The sequence below is a fragment of the Leopardus geoffroyi genome, chromosome E2, assembly GCF_018350155.1.
Source record: "Leopardus geoffroyi isolate Oge1 chromosome E2, O.geoffroyi_Oge1_pat1.0, whole genome shotgun sequence".
NCBI classification, from domain to species: Eukaryota; Metazoa; Chordata; class Mammalia; order Carnivora; family Felidae; genus Leopardus; species Leopardus geoffroyi.
Window position 1 is genome coordinate 24,814,909 of NC_059335.1, and position 14,942 is coordinate 24,829,850.

The window sequence follows — 14,942 nt, forward strand, 5'->3', positions numbered from 1 at the left end:
GGAGGGGAGAGTGGGTGATGGGTATTGAGGAGAGCACCTGTTGGGATGAGCACTGGGTGTTGTATGGAAACAATTTGACAATAAATTTCATATTAAAAAAAAAATACATTCACATTTGAGCCAGATTTTTTTAATTAAAAATAAACTATCTCTGCCATGCAGCAAAACCGTGTGCGTGCACACCCACCCACACACACACACACACACACAGCACTTTCATAGATGTACATGCACACATATACACAGAAATGAACTTTCCTAGCATGAAACAATACCCTAACTTTCAAAATCACCAATTTTTCCTGTTGCCACAGTAACCAGCAGCATTAAGTCCTGCTTCTGAAATTTCAAGAGCAGATGACATGAAGTATTTATGTGTAATTGTACTGTGTAAGCAGAAAGATCTTTTCTTTCATATAAAATATGAGTGTATCTCAGGTGAGATGGGTGTTTATATCATAATGCTGTCAGACAAATATAACCAAGTCCCTCTGCCTCCCTGGCTCTCCACCCCAGTGTGTATGTGTGACTTCCAGAAGAAAGTGGAAAGCAAGATGGCAAAGAGGGATCAGCCTCCACAGGAAGTCCCTGAACTGATTTGTGTTGTAGTCATTCCAAAGATCCTCAGGGGCTCAAGTCTATTTACTTCCCAAATTGAGTAGGTGGGATTACTCTTTATTTCAACTCTTACAAGCTGGAGTTCCTATTGTCCCCAGTGATTGGCTGGTTCCTGGGCGCCATTAGTCATCATGGTGTGTCAGCGTGGAAGGGCCCAGGAATGAGGTCAGAACCCTTCATTTTGCAGGTGGAGATTGACAGGGGTCATAACTGGATGGTTCTGGACAAGAAGGGTATAGTCAGTGGAGGCCCCCCATGCTGCCTCCACCCCAAAAAGAGCCAGAGCCAGGTCTGGTTTGGGCCATATTGATTTTTCCCTCATCCAGAGGCTTTCTGCAGATATTCTAATGTCATTTTCAGACCATTTTACTTCTGGAGACAAGGCTGTGCAGTTCCATAACTGGCAATGACCCCAGGTAACAAACACTGAGAATTGTTTCTGAGCACTATAACACAGGGCACCAAGTAAACTCTAAAAAGAAACCTTCAGTCATGTAGCATTCAAATCTCACATTCAGGACCAAGAGAAAGAACCTTATTCAATTAATAAGTAAATTTTTGTGGTTATTTCTGTAATCACATCTTTAATAAGCTTTCTGGGAAAGGTAGAGGTTTTAAATGTTAATCTACTCATCCAAATAATTCTGATCTCCTTGAGGGAAGAAATGATTTCAAAATGGTGGGTAATGTTTTATTATTTTTTTTTTTGGTGGGGGGGTAATGTTTTATTCAAGGGGTGGTTCCCATGCTGGGCACAGAGCCCCCACAGAAGTAGCCTTCCTCCAATGCCTGTGGGATAGAGGAAAAGATGGAAGTGGATGGATGAAAATTCTCTACCAGTAAAATACACAAGAATGAATGAATAAATGAATGAACGAACAAACACATGAATGAACAAACAAGTGAATGGTTTTAGAAAGGAGGGAAGGTTTGGGGGATAATCAGAGCCAGAAGATCCTGAAGGAAATGGGCAGGCTTTGGTTTCCAGGTCCAGGGAAAGACTAGCCTGCCTCTGCCTTAGCACATTCTGCAGGAAATCCCTTCTGGACCGCACCACATAGCAGCATCTCCACTGCCTTCTGTTGCTGAAACTTGATTCAGCTGTGTCTGTTACAATGTCAGAAGGGAAAAAGAGAAGACAAATGAGAAATAAAATTATGATAATTTCCACTGCTTTAACAGTTGTGTTCATTTTCTGTGTGCCTAAGAAAGGAAGTTACGGTTCGCAGCTCAGTGACCAAGTCTTCTATGGTACAGCTGCTGGGCCATCTTGCTGTGACTGCATCCGAAGTCCGCAGGACATGGAGGGCTCTGCTGGGGTTGGCCCTCCACCACAAGGGCCTGTGCCTGCCTCTTGTGGCAGCACCTGACCCACCCTCGACACTTCCATCTTTATCATAACAGCATCCTGTGTCTCAGATGACATCTGGTCATGAAACATTCCCAGGCTCTGTCTCCCTTCCCAGGGGCACCAGCATCTTCATGCACTGCTGGGTTTCTCTGAAGCTGCTCTCTATCCTGGTGGCCAGATTGTTTCTTACTTCTGCTGATAAACAAGGCAACAGGGCTTAATTAAAGAGTTCCCTCTTTTGGGGACAGAGCAACTACCTTCCCTTGATTAAAACGTTTGCCAGCTGTTTCCTGTTCTGGTCTCAGGTTGGCTTGAATGTTCAGGAAAGTCAGATACTTGACTCACTGGGTAATTATTTCTCCTTATTAAAAATCTCTTTTCCTCCATGTGATCAATATGCAATTCCCTGTCATGATGTTGAGCTCTTCCCACCTCCTCCATCCATCTCCACTTCCATTTTGGTTTTGTGATCTGATCCCACCCCTTGAGATGAAGGAATGAGCCCTCCGTCTTTGGAGAATGAGCTCTCCAGGCTTGCCCTGGTTCCTCTGAGTGTCCATGTCACCAGGGGAAAGCCAGCCAGGCTGTTTTCCAGGGCTCTCCTTCACCCTTACTCACAACACAAAACCCTCAGTTGTCTACACTTGGAGGACACCCTCGCAGCAAAGGCAGCACTAGGAGCCTCTGCACCTCAGAGATGAGTGTCTCCGGACACTCTGATGTCTCCCCTCCCCACCTCCTGCCCTACCTGCACAGATTTTCTGAGATGCTGGGATTGAGGGAAGATGAAGAGAGAAAACTTCAGAAAGCTGCACCCAGAAGGCAGAGCCCAGACATAAAATGTTTAAGAAGGCAAGAAAAATATCCATAACCTTAGAAATGTCTATGCCAGATTGCTTTTCATTTTGGAAAAGGCCAAGTCCACCCATCTCTGTTGGCATTCCTCAGCATACTTTATACCCCTATGTCACTTTAGGACACAGAAAGTCAACAAAGAACAAAGCTACAATTGAAGGAATGGGTTTTATTCACCCTTTCAACAATTTATTGGTTGATTACTCTGTATCAGGTAAAGCTCTAGGTGCTGGGACTAGAACTTCTGTCTCATCTGAGTTTATGTTTTCAATGGATGAGAGCAGAAGTTCTGCTGACTGGGACACACTAAGAAGACAGAGTGTGACCTGGGTGACTGGAGCGGAAGGGCAGGTGACTCATGTAGTTTGGGTACAGGCAAAGAAAGCTCTCTGAAGAGGCTCCTCCCACCTGCCTGGTCCAAAAGTCTCTACCCCATCCTCCTCTGGAAATAACAATTTCAAGCTCAGGAAAGCTAGATGTAACCCTTGAGACCATTGCCAAAATCTAAGTAAAACCTCTAGTAAAGATTTTAATACCCGATAAAGCAGATCTTCATCCCCAGTAGGCAACAGGGGAAGCTATTTAGGTTAAATACCTTATTTCAAGTTGTTGTTATTGCTATTGCTGCATTTTGTTTCTGTTGTGCCTGATAAAGGAGAGGAAAGCTGCAGTCTCTTGAAAACCATATGAGCAATAGTTTCCTGGAAGACAAAATCCCCAAAGACGTCTCTGAAACCGTCAGTCATATTCTGACTCATGTACATCTGCTGGGCGTGGGAGTTTGCTAAAAAGTTGCCAGGTAATTTAGTGATATGTATCCAAAGCCTTAAAAAAATACCTTATCTTTGCATCTTTCCTTAATTATTTCCTTTAAATATATTCCTAGAAATGGAATTCAGCTTGCAGTGAGGTTCACTGTAGCACTGTTTGTAAAAGTGAAAGGCTAACCACGTGCTAACTGCCCATCACAGGGAATTAATTATGTCTGCTGGGGCCCTGCACACCATCCCACAAGGAGGTGGCATGACTGATGAGAAACCTAAAGTGGGGGAACAGCAGGAACCAGTCTGCCCCACTGTGATTGATTTTTAACTGTTCCTATAAACACAAACGAGTCCAGTCAGTTAAACATCAAAATGTTCAGAATAATTATCCCTGGAGATGTGAGAATACAGGAGATTTTCATTTCCCTTCAGTATTCTCTTATTTTTTAAACATCACATGATATTTGAATGACTTTTTTTCAGGTTAATTTTTAAAAGACAACAAAATAGTTGCCCAGAGAAACCCTCTCTCCTAAGTGCAGTCCCCACTCCAAAGTGGATGGTGATTGGATTGCTGAGCACCCGGCAGGTGGCCTACCCTTTATTCAAGGGTCAGTGGTTACCTGGGGGTTAACTTGAGTCCATGGACCACAGTGAAGTCCTTGGGAAGGAGGGAGTCTCTCAGAGTACAGACAAATGTGACTGTGAACTCCCCACACTGCAAGACTCCTGGGAGAAGCAGCCATTCTGTTCTGCTCCCCTTAGTCAAGGCCCCACCCCACCACCCAAGGTGTCCAAGGCCCCACTCTCGGTCCATTTATCCAGAGCCCCCTGACCCATCAGACAGTGGACTGTCCTCGAGCTATGAGTGGGGGAGGAGCACCCTTGGGGTCCTCTGGGCCTGCTCCCTTCCACACCCCTGTCCTTGGTGTGGCGGCTGTTTCCTCCTCCAGCCCTCTCCTTCTCCCCATAGGAAGGATATCCTGGTCCCTCCACCATTCCTCTGTGACTCTCCTTTCCACCACTCCCGGAGACTTGGCCTGGGGAAGGAGAAGCAAATTGTTTTTGTTCAAGATTAGGCTTTCCCTCTTCTACCACTGGTATACTCCCAAACAGAAAAATAAGCTTTACAAAATTCAGTATTTACCTGCATATTTCCCATGTACTTCTCTCTCCCCCTGCCTCATCTCACTGGTCCATGGAGAGTCTGCTCCCAATTCACATTCACGCCACAGCTTCATCAGAGTCTCAGCTTTATCTGCAAACAGTCACAGAAACACGCAATTGCATGAATTAGGTAATATCTTCAAAGGGCCCATTAACATATAAAGGTTTAGAATCATTAGCTTAGACCATGCCTATGAAGATGAACTAAAGGATTTGAAATCTTCAGCCTTAAAAAAGAAAAACCTGAAAGTAAGGAAATTTTCACTAAGTTAAACTTCCATCTCTGGAATCAAGTGCAACTATGATTCAGCTCTGAATGATAAGGTCACCCAAATGGGTGTGTTGTGGGGTCCAGGAAGGACAGACACCCACACTTTCCCTGAACACATAGATGGGGGCTAGGCTCTGTCCCAGGGGGTTAAATCTTATATTTCCATGAAGCCTATAACTATCAGCAAATGTATTTTTATTTAAGCTCCAATCTTATATTGCATGTGTCCCTTTCCCTGACTCTGAGCTCCTTGAGAGCAAGGCCTATGGTTTTTTCATCTCTATCTCCAGAGCCTTCTTTTAAAAGATGGGCATTCCACCATTTATTTGTGCACCTCAGCCCTCAGCATCCCTGACACACTGCCCTGCACCTGCATCAACATCCCAGATCCCCCACAAGGCTTGCATCTTTGCATCTGCCATGGCATCTTGCAGCCCTGGGCCCTGCACTCAGCAGACCAGTTTATGTGGCTCCATCTGTGTCTGACTCCTTCCTTGCACATGGCTCTGAAACCACCCCAGCCCTTCTTCCCAGCACAGACCTGGGGGAGCTGGGTTGCGTATCTTTCCTGATATCCAGGTACCTTCCATCCTTCTTTGCAGCTGTTTGCTCATTTTTCTGGATGCTTCTACACCTCCCAGGCCAGTCCTGTGATTCAGGTCATGCTCCTCTCACTCTGCCAGTGTGGGCAACAGAACTGCAGTGTTTCATGGCTTTGGGCATTACATCCACAAATGGAGCCATTGTGCACAGCTGTATCCGTGTAAAACAAGAGTTCCCTGCCCACAGGATGTGGGGGCCCTCTCTGTAATTCTCTTTCATCTCCCATTCTTTCAGAAGTTTCATTCTTGCCCATGAGGACTTTCCTCTCATCTGTGGACATTAAAAGCTGGTTAGAAAGTTCTACTCAGTGCTGCCTGCATGTTAATGCTTCTAAATGGTCTCATTCTGATTCCTCTTGTTGTGAAACAAATGCCCGGGTGTCCCCCTTGCCCAAATTAACTATTGCAATCTGCCTGGCCATGCCTCAACCTCCCCAGACAAGGCCTGTCCTATACCATAATTAAAATTTACTGCATTCTTGGCTTTGTCATCTGGACCTTTCCATGTGATAAGAAGCACACAATTCTGAATTGTCTTCAAAATTGCTGTAAAATTGTGAATTATGGCAATTACAGTCAAACTTCAATTATTCAGATGTGCTAGGGGAACAGGACAATTTTGAATGAATGAAGAGACTTTACAAAAAAGTAAGTAATGCATAAGGAGAGTGGTTAGATTTCAGAGTACTCCATTTCTGTCACAGGACACTCAGCCTCACACTGCAGTAGAGAATACAAGTAGCCCACCTTGTAGGAAATCAAGAAACACCCAGCATATCAGCTCCTTCATAGGGCAAGATGAAAACATTCTGCAGGGGGTGGCCCCTGTTTCTACTGTGAGCAAACCCCATAGTTATGCCCATGTGAGCCACTGAACGGAAATCCCATCAGTCAGAGCAGTAATTTTCTGGGAGGCAAATTTAAATGCATGCTATCTTCTTTCTTACGAGATAACCAAACTAAAGGTTAACTTTCACTTACCAAAACCTTGCCACATCTCAGCCAGAGTGTCACCCTGTCTCTGCCTGCAACTCACCTTCACTCTAGGCAAGGGTGCTTTTAAAAGCTTCTCCACTTAAAGATCAGAAGTATTAACATGCTCTGCAAGCCAAAATGAGCCCAAGAAACTACACACTTGCAAATGTCTATTTTCAAAATGTTTACACTAAGGGAAATGTTAAGCCAGGTTCCCTAATTAGAACAAGTATCTGCATTGCGAGTAAGATGGGTTGTGACCACCAAGCAGAGAGGAAACCAAAGGCAAGATGACATGTGACAGGCTCCAGGTGAGCAAAGGGCAAGCCAGCCCACATCTCTTTTAGTTCTTTAGGCATTTAATCAACTGTAAAAGCTGCTGCCTGCTGCCTCTTCTCCCAGTGGTCTCTCTATTATCACTAAAATAATAATGACAAATTGGGAAAGGCACAGAAGACAGGCAAATGTGAAGCCAAGTGTTACAGATAGCAACAGGAGGTGACAGCCAGCAGCCCTCAGGCACCAGGAGGAGCCAGGATGGCACTGAGGGCCTCCTCCCCAGGGAAGCAAAATCAGCTACCTGCATTTGTAGCCTACCAGGAAGCAGGGATGAACCAAGGAGGCTGCAGGATGGTGCCAAAAGAATCCAACCCCAAGCTGAATCAGCCATAAAGGATCAGCCTTGCCTTGTTTCTGGTTGAGAAAGGACAAAGGCAAAGCCCTGCAATTACAGGGAAGGAGTTTTAAGATAGCAGCAGAGGCCTCCCACCTTGGGCTTCACTGGGACAGTTAAGGGAAACTGCCCTCTGCAGTCTGGCTCACTAAGATCACTTTTAGATACCACCACTGGACTAAGTATTCAGGCCCCAGGCCTCTGAAGCCATCCACCAGTCCCCTGACTTTGGGGTTATAGATTCTTTCTAGCACCCAAATTCCAGAATCCTCTTTGTCTCATCAGCTCATAGGTTATCCTGTAGAAAATGATGCCAGAAAAAGACAAGTCCACCAAATGCTGGAACTCCCTGGGGCTCCAGCTTCTTAAGCACTGAATGTTTCATGTTTGCTTTTGTGATTTCATTCATTTCCATTGTTCCTAGAATTCCCCTCCCTGAAACTCTTTACCCAGATCACCAACTCCTGCTCATCCTTCATTTCTTCAGAGACCACCCTGCACACCATCCCTACTCCCCCATCATGATTAGATGCCATAGTGTGCACTCTGTTTCATCTTCATGACATTTATTCCTTCTATTCTTCAATAAATATTGAGCATCAACTAGTAACAGGTACAGAGGTAGGCACTGGGGATTCAGCCACGATCAAGAAAAAATAGTCCATGCTATTGGTAGGGGGTATCATTGATATTGCATAACAGATATTTTATTACAATATTTGATATTTACATGCTAGGAAAGAAAAGTACCTTGAGCTATGAGGAAATGGTATGCAAAGAACCTGAGGTGAGGCAATTGGAGTTAAAGCACTACAAACAATTACACAAATGCTTTTTCTCCCCAGCTCCAACCCCTCCTGACAGTACACAGCCAAGGAGTCAGTGCCCTGGAACCTGCAGCTCACACCAGGGTGCAAGGGAAGAGGCAAGGGGGGCCCTGCAGAGGCCATCCTCAGCTAAGGAGGGGAGTCTAAACCTTGGCTTTCTCTGTCCTTCCTCCCCAACCATTCCACAATTCATTTCTCATAATTAATTTGACAAGTGAGAAAACTATTTTCAAAGTAAACAAAATAAATCAAAATGGTGCTAACTTCTCTCAGTAATGTCCTCCATCAATCACAGATGACTCAGGCTTTTTAAACAGAAAGACAGAACGAAAGCTTTAAACTCAACAGCTCTCCCAACTCTGTAATATTAAGGTGTTGGAATTGACTTGTCATTAAAGAGAAAGCTACAAGTACTTTATATGCCTAGAAGGAGGGGGAAAAAATCAATGTTAAACTGCATAATTGGGAGAAGGGTGAGACAGTAGAAGGGGGTAAATTCCTTATTGATTCAGGAAAAACAACAACAAAAATAAAAAAAGAGTTGAACACTCATTTAATCCCTCCGTGCTGCACAAGGCAAGGTGACAACACAGGAGAGGAATGCAAGCCTGCATGCCAGAAGTGTGAATTCATCAGCCACACACCCCGTCCCACTCCCTCCTCACACCCAAGGGGTGTGGAGGGAGCCTGTCTGCACCTGACTCTCACCAAGTGCAAAGGATGGGCTGGAGCTGCATTGTTTGCTGCAGAACCAAAACTCACCGAGGGGAAGTGGGAAAGGGACGATAGCAAGTTAGGTCCCCCGAGGAACAAAACAGAGCAGCTTGAACCTTCCAAGTCAGGAGTCAGGTGCTTGCCTCCACAGTACCATGAATAAAGCTTTGCTAAGCAAATTTAAAGTAAATATGGGCTCCCTAGTCTTTCTATAATAATAAAAAAGACAGTAACAGAAGTTGGTAAGGATGTGGAGAAATTGGAACCCTCATACATTTCTGCTGGGAATGTAAAATGGTGGAACTGCTTTGGAAAACCATTTGGCAGCTCCTTAGCTCTGAACAGAGATACCATATGACCCAGTATATGGTATATATCCAAGAGCATTGAAAATAATTGTTTATATAAATTTTTATATAAAAACTTACACATGAACATTCATAGTAGCATTATTCATAACAGTCAAAAAGTGGAAACAGGTATCCATCAACTGATAAACAAATTAAATGTGGCACTTCCATGCAATGGAATTTTATTCAGCATTAAAAAAAAACCCACTGAAGTACTGACACTTGTCACTGTGGTGACCCTTGAAAACATTATCCTCAGCGGAAGAAAGCAGATGCAAAAGACCACATATTGTATGGTTCCATTTATAGGAAAAGTCCGACACAGGCAAATCCAGAATGTAGAAAGTAGATTAGTCATTAGCAGGGCTGGGGAAGGAAGGGTGGAGAGTCACTACCTTTGGGTGGAGAGGGACCAAGGGTGACTACTAAGGAGTACAGTTTTCTTTTAGAGGTAATGAACATCTTGGGATTAAAGCCATGGTACAACTTTAAGAATGTACAACTTTAAGAATATACGAGAACCACTGAGTTGTACACTTTGAAAGAGTGAATTTTATTATATGTGAATTGTATCTCAATAAAAAGAAAGAATATCTGTGATAGGAGTGGTTACCCTATTTGGCAGATGTATTTTCTCATCATCTTAAATATAAATAATGCAGCAAATACAAATAAGAGATCTATTTAATAAAGCAAGCCCAATTTAGCCCAATTTAGCAACACTTTGAGGTGGATAGTTTAAAGTTAACTAAATGGACTTGAAAGTGATAAAGGTGAATTGCTTTTGAAGATTTTCAAGTACCAACCTTTTTTTACATTCTATATGGCTTCTAATCACTGTCCACATTAGGAACAGTATGGGCTGAACTGTATCTCCCCCAAATTCTTCTGTTGGAGTCCTAATCCCTGTACCTGAGAATGTGACTGCATTTGAAGATAGGGTCTTTAATGAAGAGATAATGAAGGTAAAATGATGTCATATGAGAGGGCCCTAATCCAATATGACCAATGTCCTTACAAGAAGAGACTAGGGAACAGACAAGCAGAGAAGACCATATGAAGATACACAGAGAAGAAAATCATCTGTAAGTCAAAGAGAGAGAGGCCTCAGAAGAAATCAACCTTGTCAACATTTTGATCTTGGACTTCCAGCCTCCAGAAATGTGAAAAAATAAATATCTGCTGTTTAAGCCACCCATTCTGTGGTACTTTACGGCAGCCATAGTAAGCAAATATAGGAAGTATTAATGTATTAAATTCAGTATCTGACTCCCTTTAAATTATAATTATCATATGCTGAAGCATATAATAGTGAACTAGCAAAGAGTGAACCAACCACTACCAGGGTTTTTAATCCTATTTCCCTAAATCCTTAATGTAACATTGAACTCTATGGAGGCTTTTTTCTCCACAGAGGTAAAACTGAAATTCTTTCTAAAGCAATAGAATATTTTTTTAAAGCAGCTTGCAAATTCCACTGATGCACAGAAGGTAAACATTGGAAGATTACTGCCCAGAATTCTACAAACATGATGTCCACAGGCTATTCTGCCTGGCGCCTTTGAGGAAATGAATTTTGTGAAACTTCAGTCATTGGGCTAATTCATGGGAGGATCATTTGCTTCATTACAGATGTTTAAGGCCAAAAGGTACAAAAGCAATAGCCTAATAACAAATCAAACTCAGAATTCTTGTCCCCCATGCAACTCCAGAGAATAAACTCCTTGAGGGTAAGGGCAGTGGGTGAGTAAAGTAATAACTCTATGCTTCTTTTGAAAATCCCACCATTCCCAACACTTAACACAGGACCAGACCAAAAATAAATAAATAAATAAAATCTCAGCACATATTTTCACATTCACTTATTGATGACAAACATCAAAATGGCTGCCATTGTCCACACCAAGGAATCTGAACATTCTTAAACATATTTACTGGCCACTTATAACAAAGGCATTTAAAATATCTCAATGTTGTTTTTAACCTCTGTCAATCTGATAGGTTGAAAATGTTTAAATGTATGCACCTTGTAGCATTATAATTCACAATAGCCAAAAAAATGCAAACAAACCAAATGACCATCAATGATGAAAGGATAAACACATTGTGATATATACATACGATGGAATATTATTCAGTCATAAAAAGAAGTAAAGTATGATACATGCTACAACTTAGAAGAACCTCAAAAATGCTAAGTGAAAAAAGCCAGACACAAAAATCACATGTTGTGTGATTTATTTATTTAGCAAAATAAATATTTGACAGAATTGGCAAATCCAGAGACAGAAAGTAGATAGGGTAAGGGAGAAACCTGGAGTGACTATTTAATGGGTATTTTTCTTGGGGTAATGAAAATATTTGAAACTAGACAGAACTGATAGTTGCACAGCATTGTGAATGCACTAAATCTCATTGAACTGTACACTTTAAAATGGTAACTGTATGTTACGTAAACTTCAACTCAAATTAAAAAAAAAACTATACCCCAGGTGCCTGGGTGGCTCAGTCGGTTGAAGGTCCAACTTCGGCTCAGGTCATGATCTCACGGTTCGGTTCAGGAGTTCAAGCCCCACATTGGGCTCTGTGCTGACAGCTCAGAGCCTGGAGCCTGCCCTGGATGCTGTGTCTCCCTCTCTCTCTGACCCTTCCCTGCTCACACTCTATCTCTGTCTCTCAAAAATAAATATTAAAACAAATTCTTAAAAAAATTATACCCCCACCAGTGCAGGAGGATACCTGCTCCCCCACACCTTCATCAACAACAAGGTATAATCTCCCACAGCCTTTAATTTGGAGCACATAAACAAAACCTTGGAGTTGTACATCCCCTTTGATGCAATTTCTAGTTATTGGAATTTATTCTAAGGCAATGGCTCCCAACTGAAGGCAACTTTTTCTCCCAGGGAACATTTGGCAATGTCTAGAGACATTTTTGGTTGTCACAACTGGAGAGCTGCTACTGGCATCTAGTAGAAAGAGACCAGAAGTGCTGCTAAACATCCTACCTTGCACAGGACAGCTCCCCTCAAAAGACTGTCCAAGCCAAAGTGGCAATAGTGTCAGGGTTAAAAACCCTGTTCTAAGAAAATAATCAGACAAGCACACAGTGATACATGGGTACAAGTGTTCACTTTAGCATGTTCACTATTATCTTCATATAATAGTGAAAATGTGTAAATAACTTAAATGTCTAGCAAGAGTAGCTAAATAGGCGCACCTGAGTGGCTCAGTGTGTTAAGTGTATGACTCTTGATTTCAGCTCAGGTCGTGATCTCATGGTTCATGGGATTGATCCCCACATTGGGCTCTGTGCTGACAGTGCAGAGCCTGCTGAGGATTCTTTCTCTCCCTCTCTCTCTTCCCCTCTCCTGTTCATTTGTGCACACTCATGCTCTCTCTCTCAAAATAAATAAATAAACCTTTATAAATAATAAATAATAAGAATAATTGCTTGGGTGCCTGGATGGCTCAGTCAGTTAAGCCTCAGACTCCTGATTTCTGCTGAGGTCATGATCTCATGGTTCATGGGATTGAGCCCCACATCTGGTTCTGAGCTGACAGCACAAAGCCTGCTTGGGATTTTCTCTCCCTCTCTCTCTGCCCCTCCCATCCTTGCGCACTTTCTCTGTCTCTCTCAAATAAAAAAAATAAACATTTTTTTAAATAAGTAAATATAATTGTTGACCAGTCAAAATGACACTACACATTTGACCACTCATTTCACATGTCAGTTGTGGGCAAAGTTGACTTGTTTTCTCTCTCAGCTGTATTCACAAATCTGTAGCTCCTAGAGCTCCTAGAGTCTGGCACATACCATGTGCTCAGTGAATCTTGAATAGATGAATATATCTATGAACATCCATTAAATTTCAAAATTTCAAGAGGAAGTTTAGTACGATGAAACTACTTCCATTTCTAACAATTTTTCATAATGTTGCTTACAATATAATTTTGAAGACTGCTAATGGGACATGTTAGATGCTTTTACTGAACTGCTTTAGTTGTTCTGAAGGTCTAAATCCACTTAGCTCTTTGACATAAAGGACTTACCCAAATATATCCAAACCTACTTGTGAAATTCAAATGATAATGTTCAAGCACAGCCACAGGTGTTGGTGGGCCACTCCTGACCCAGTTATCGAGAATCTGTCTGCATTTAGGTATAATAAACAACAGGCTCTTTGATATCTATCCAGTAATTCTCCAGCGGCTGACACTGGCTAAAGCCCCTGCGTGTGTGTCATTAGAGGGAAGAAACAACCCCGTGTGTCAGTAATCAAAAGGTTAATGGAAAAACAATCCACTAGCTTGCTATTTCCAAGCTACTGGAAAGCTACTTCTCTCTTAAAGGGTCTTAATAACAACAAACATCATTTTCTTTGACTCTCAGATTGGGAACAACAGAAGAGCAAACCCAAGAACAATTTTTCATTTGACACAACAGTTTCTTGTATATTGTTTTAGTTTCTCTATGTCACTTCTGTTCTCCATGACTCCTGCTTTGGAGCAGTTAAACAAGGAATGTCTACCAGAGTGCAGTCCTGACTAGCCATACATAACATCGGCCTGGCAGGACTCGGATGAGAGGAAGACTGTGAAGGGCAGAGGCTCCTCTCCCACCTGGCTGCCTCACCCATCTCAGAAACACTGTGGGTGAGAGATCCCGTGCCAGACAGAGGGACCTGCAGCCTCTCAGCTCCGGGCATGCCAGACTTGGGGTCCCAGGGCCAGGTCTTCTAGGTTTTTACAAAAAAAAAAAATGGAAATTCTGATTTTTATGTAAACTCCCATTCTTTTTTTCTTAGTTGCTAATTAGATTTTTTAAACACTGTGTAGGCAAAAAACAGACAAAAAAAACATCTGTAGGCCACCAGTTTTCAGTCTCAGCGTTTTACCTTAAGTTTGATGTTGACTTCAGATCTTTCTACTCCTAACAAGTCACCTGAATAAATTGCTATCTTAGGACCTTTTGGGCTTGAATTCATTTTCATTTTTATCTCCTGAGTTTCTTAACACACTCCAGGGCAGGAAGTGGGGCAGGGATTTCTTAAGACCAAGTCATCGTCTTCTCTGGATCACTTCTGGTTTTGAAAGTCACATTAATTACACTCCCGAAAACAATTTTCCCCTCTAGTCAACTGGATAATAGAATTCCAGGCCCTATTCCTAGAAGAGGTGTTTAAGAAACCATTAGTAGATTATCATGATGTGGATTCCCTTACCTCACATTACCCCAGATTCCAACAAAGATGGGGCAGCCAGTGTAGATCTAAAACAGCTTGGCAGAGCAGGAAATAAGTGACTTCTCCTCTGAGCTTGGCACAGAGGAATGATGTGTTGGTCTAATAGCCACTGCAGATGCTGGCTATTGCCCAGACTGTTGTCCCTCCCCAAATGCCTGAGGCCCCTGCTGTCCCTTGAATTCCTCCCCACCCCAAAGTTTCCTATACCAAGCACACGGAGAATGCTTCAGACTCCCTCTCCATTCAGGAGAGGCTTCCAGGGCACTAAGTAACAAAATGAACCTCCCTTTAAGCTGGAGGAATTTGATATGATCATTATATATGGTACACAGGAGCCAGTTCCATTCCCTTGAACAAGGTGGAATAAAGACCCATGACATCTGTCTTAAGCCATTTCTACTTTCTAACTTGAAGCATCCAACAATGAAGCAGAATGCTTTACAAGTGGTGAGCTCCCCATCACCAAAGGTATTCAAACATTAACTGCGCAGAAGTCTTTTTGACAGCACAACCAAGTGAGAGGCTGGAC

The 14,942-nt window shown here is 42.6% G+C and overlaps 1 long non-coding RNA gene across 1 annotated transcript; it reads right to left on the reverse strand.

Annotated features, from left to right (window-relative positions):
- Window positions 1-1,302: 1,302 nt before the first annotated feature.
- Window positions 1,303-4,843, reverse strand: LOC123579084. Its single transcript, XR_006702615.1, has 3 exons — window positions 4,736-4,843; window positions 3,420-3,525; window positions 1,303-1,725 (listed from the first exon to the last, which is right to left on the reverse strand). It is a non-coding gene; the product is annotated as an uncharacterized LOC123579084 (long non-coding RNA).
- Between the last annotated feature and the right edge of the window lie 10,099 nt (window positions 4,844-14,942).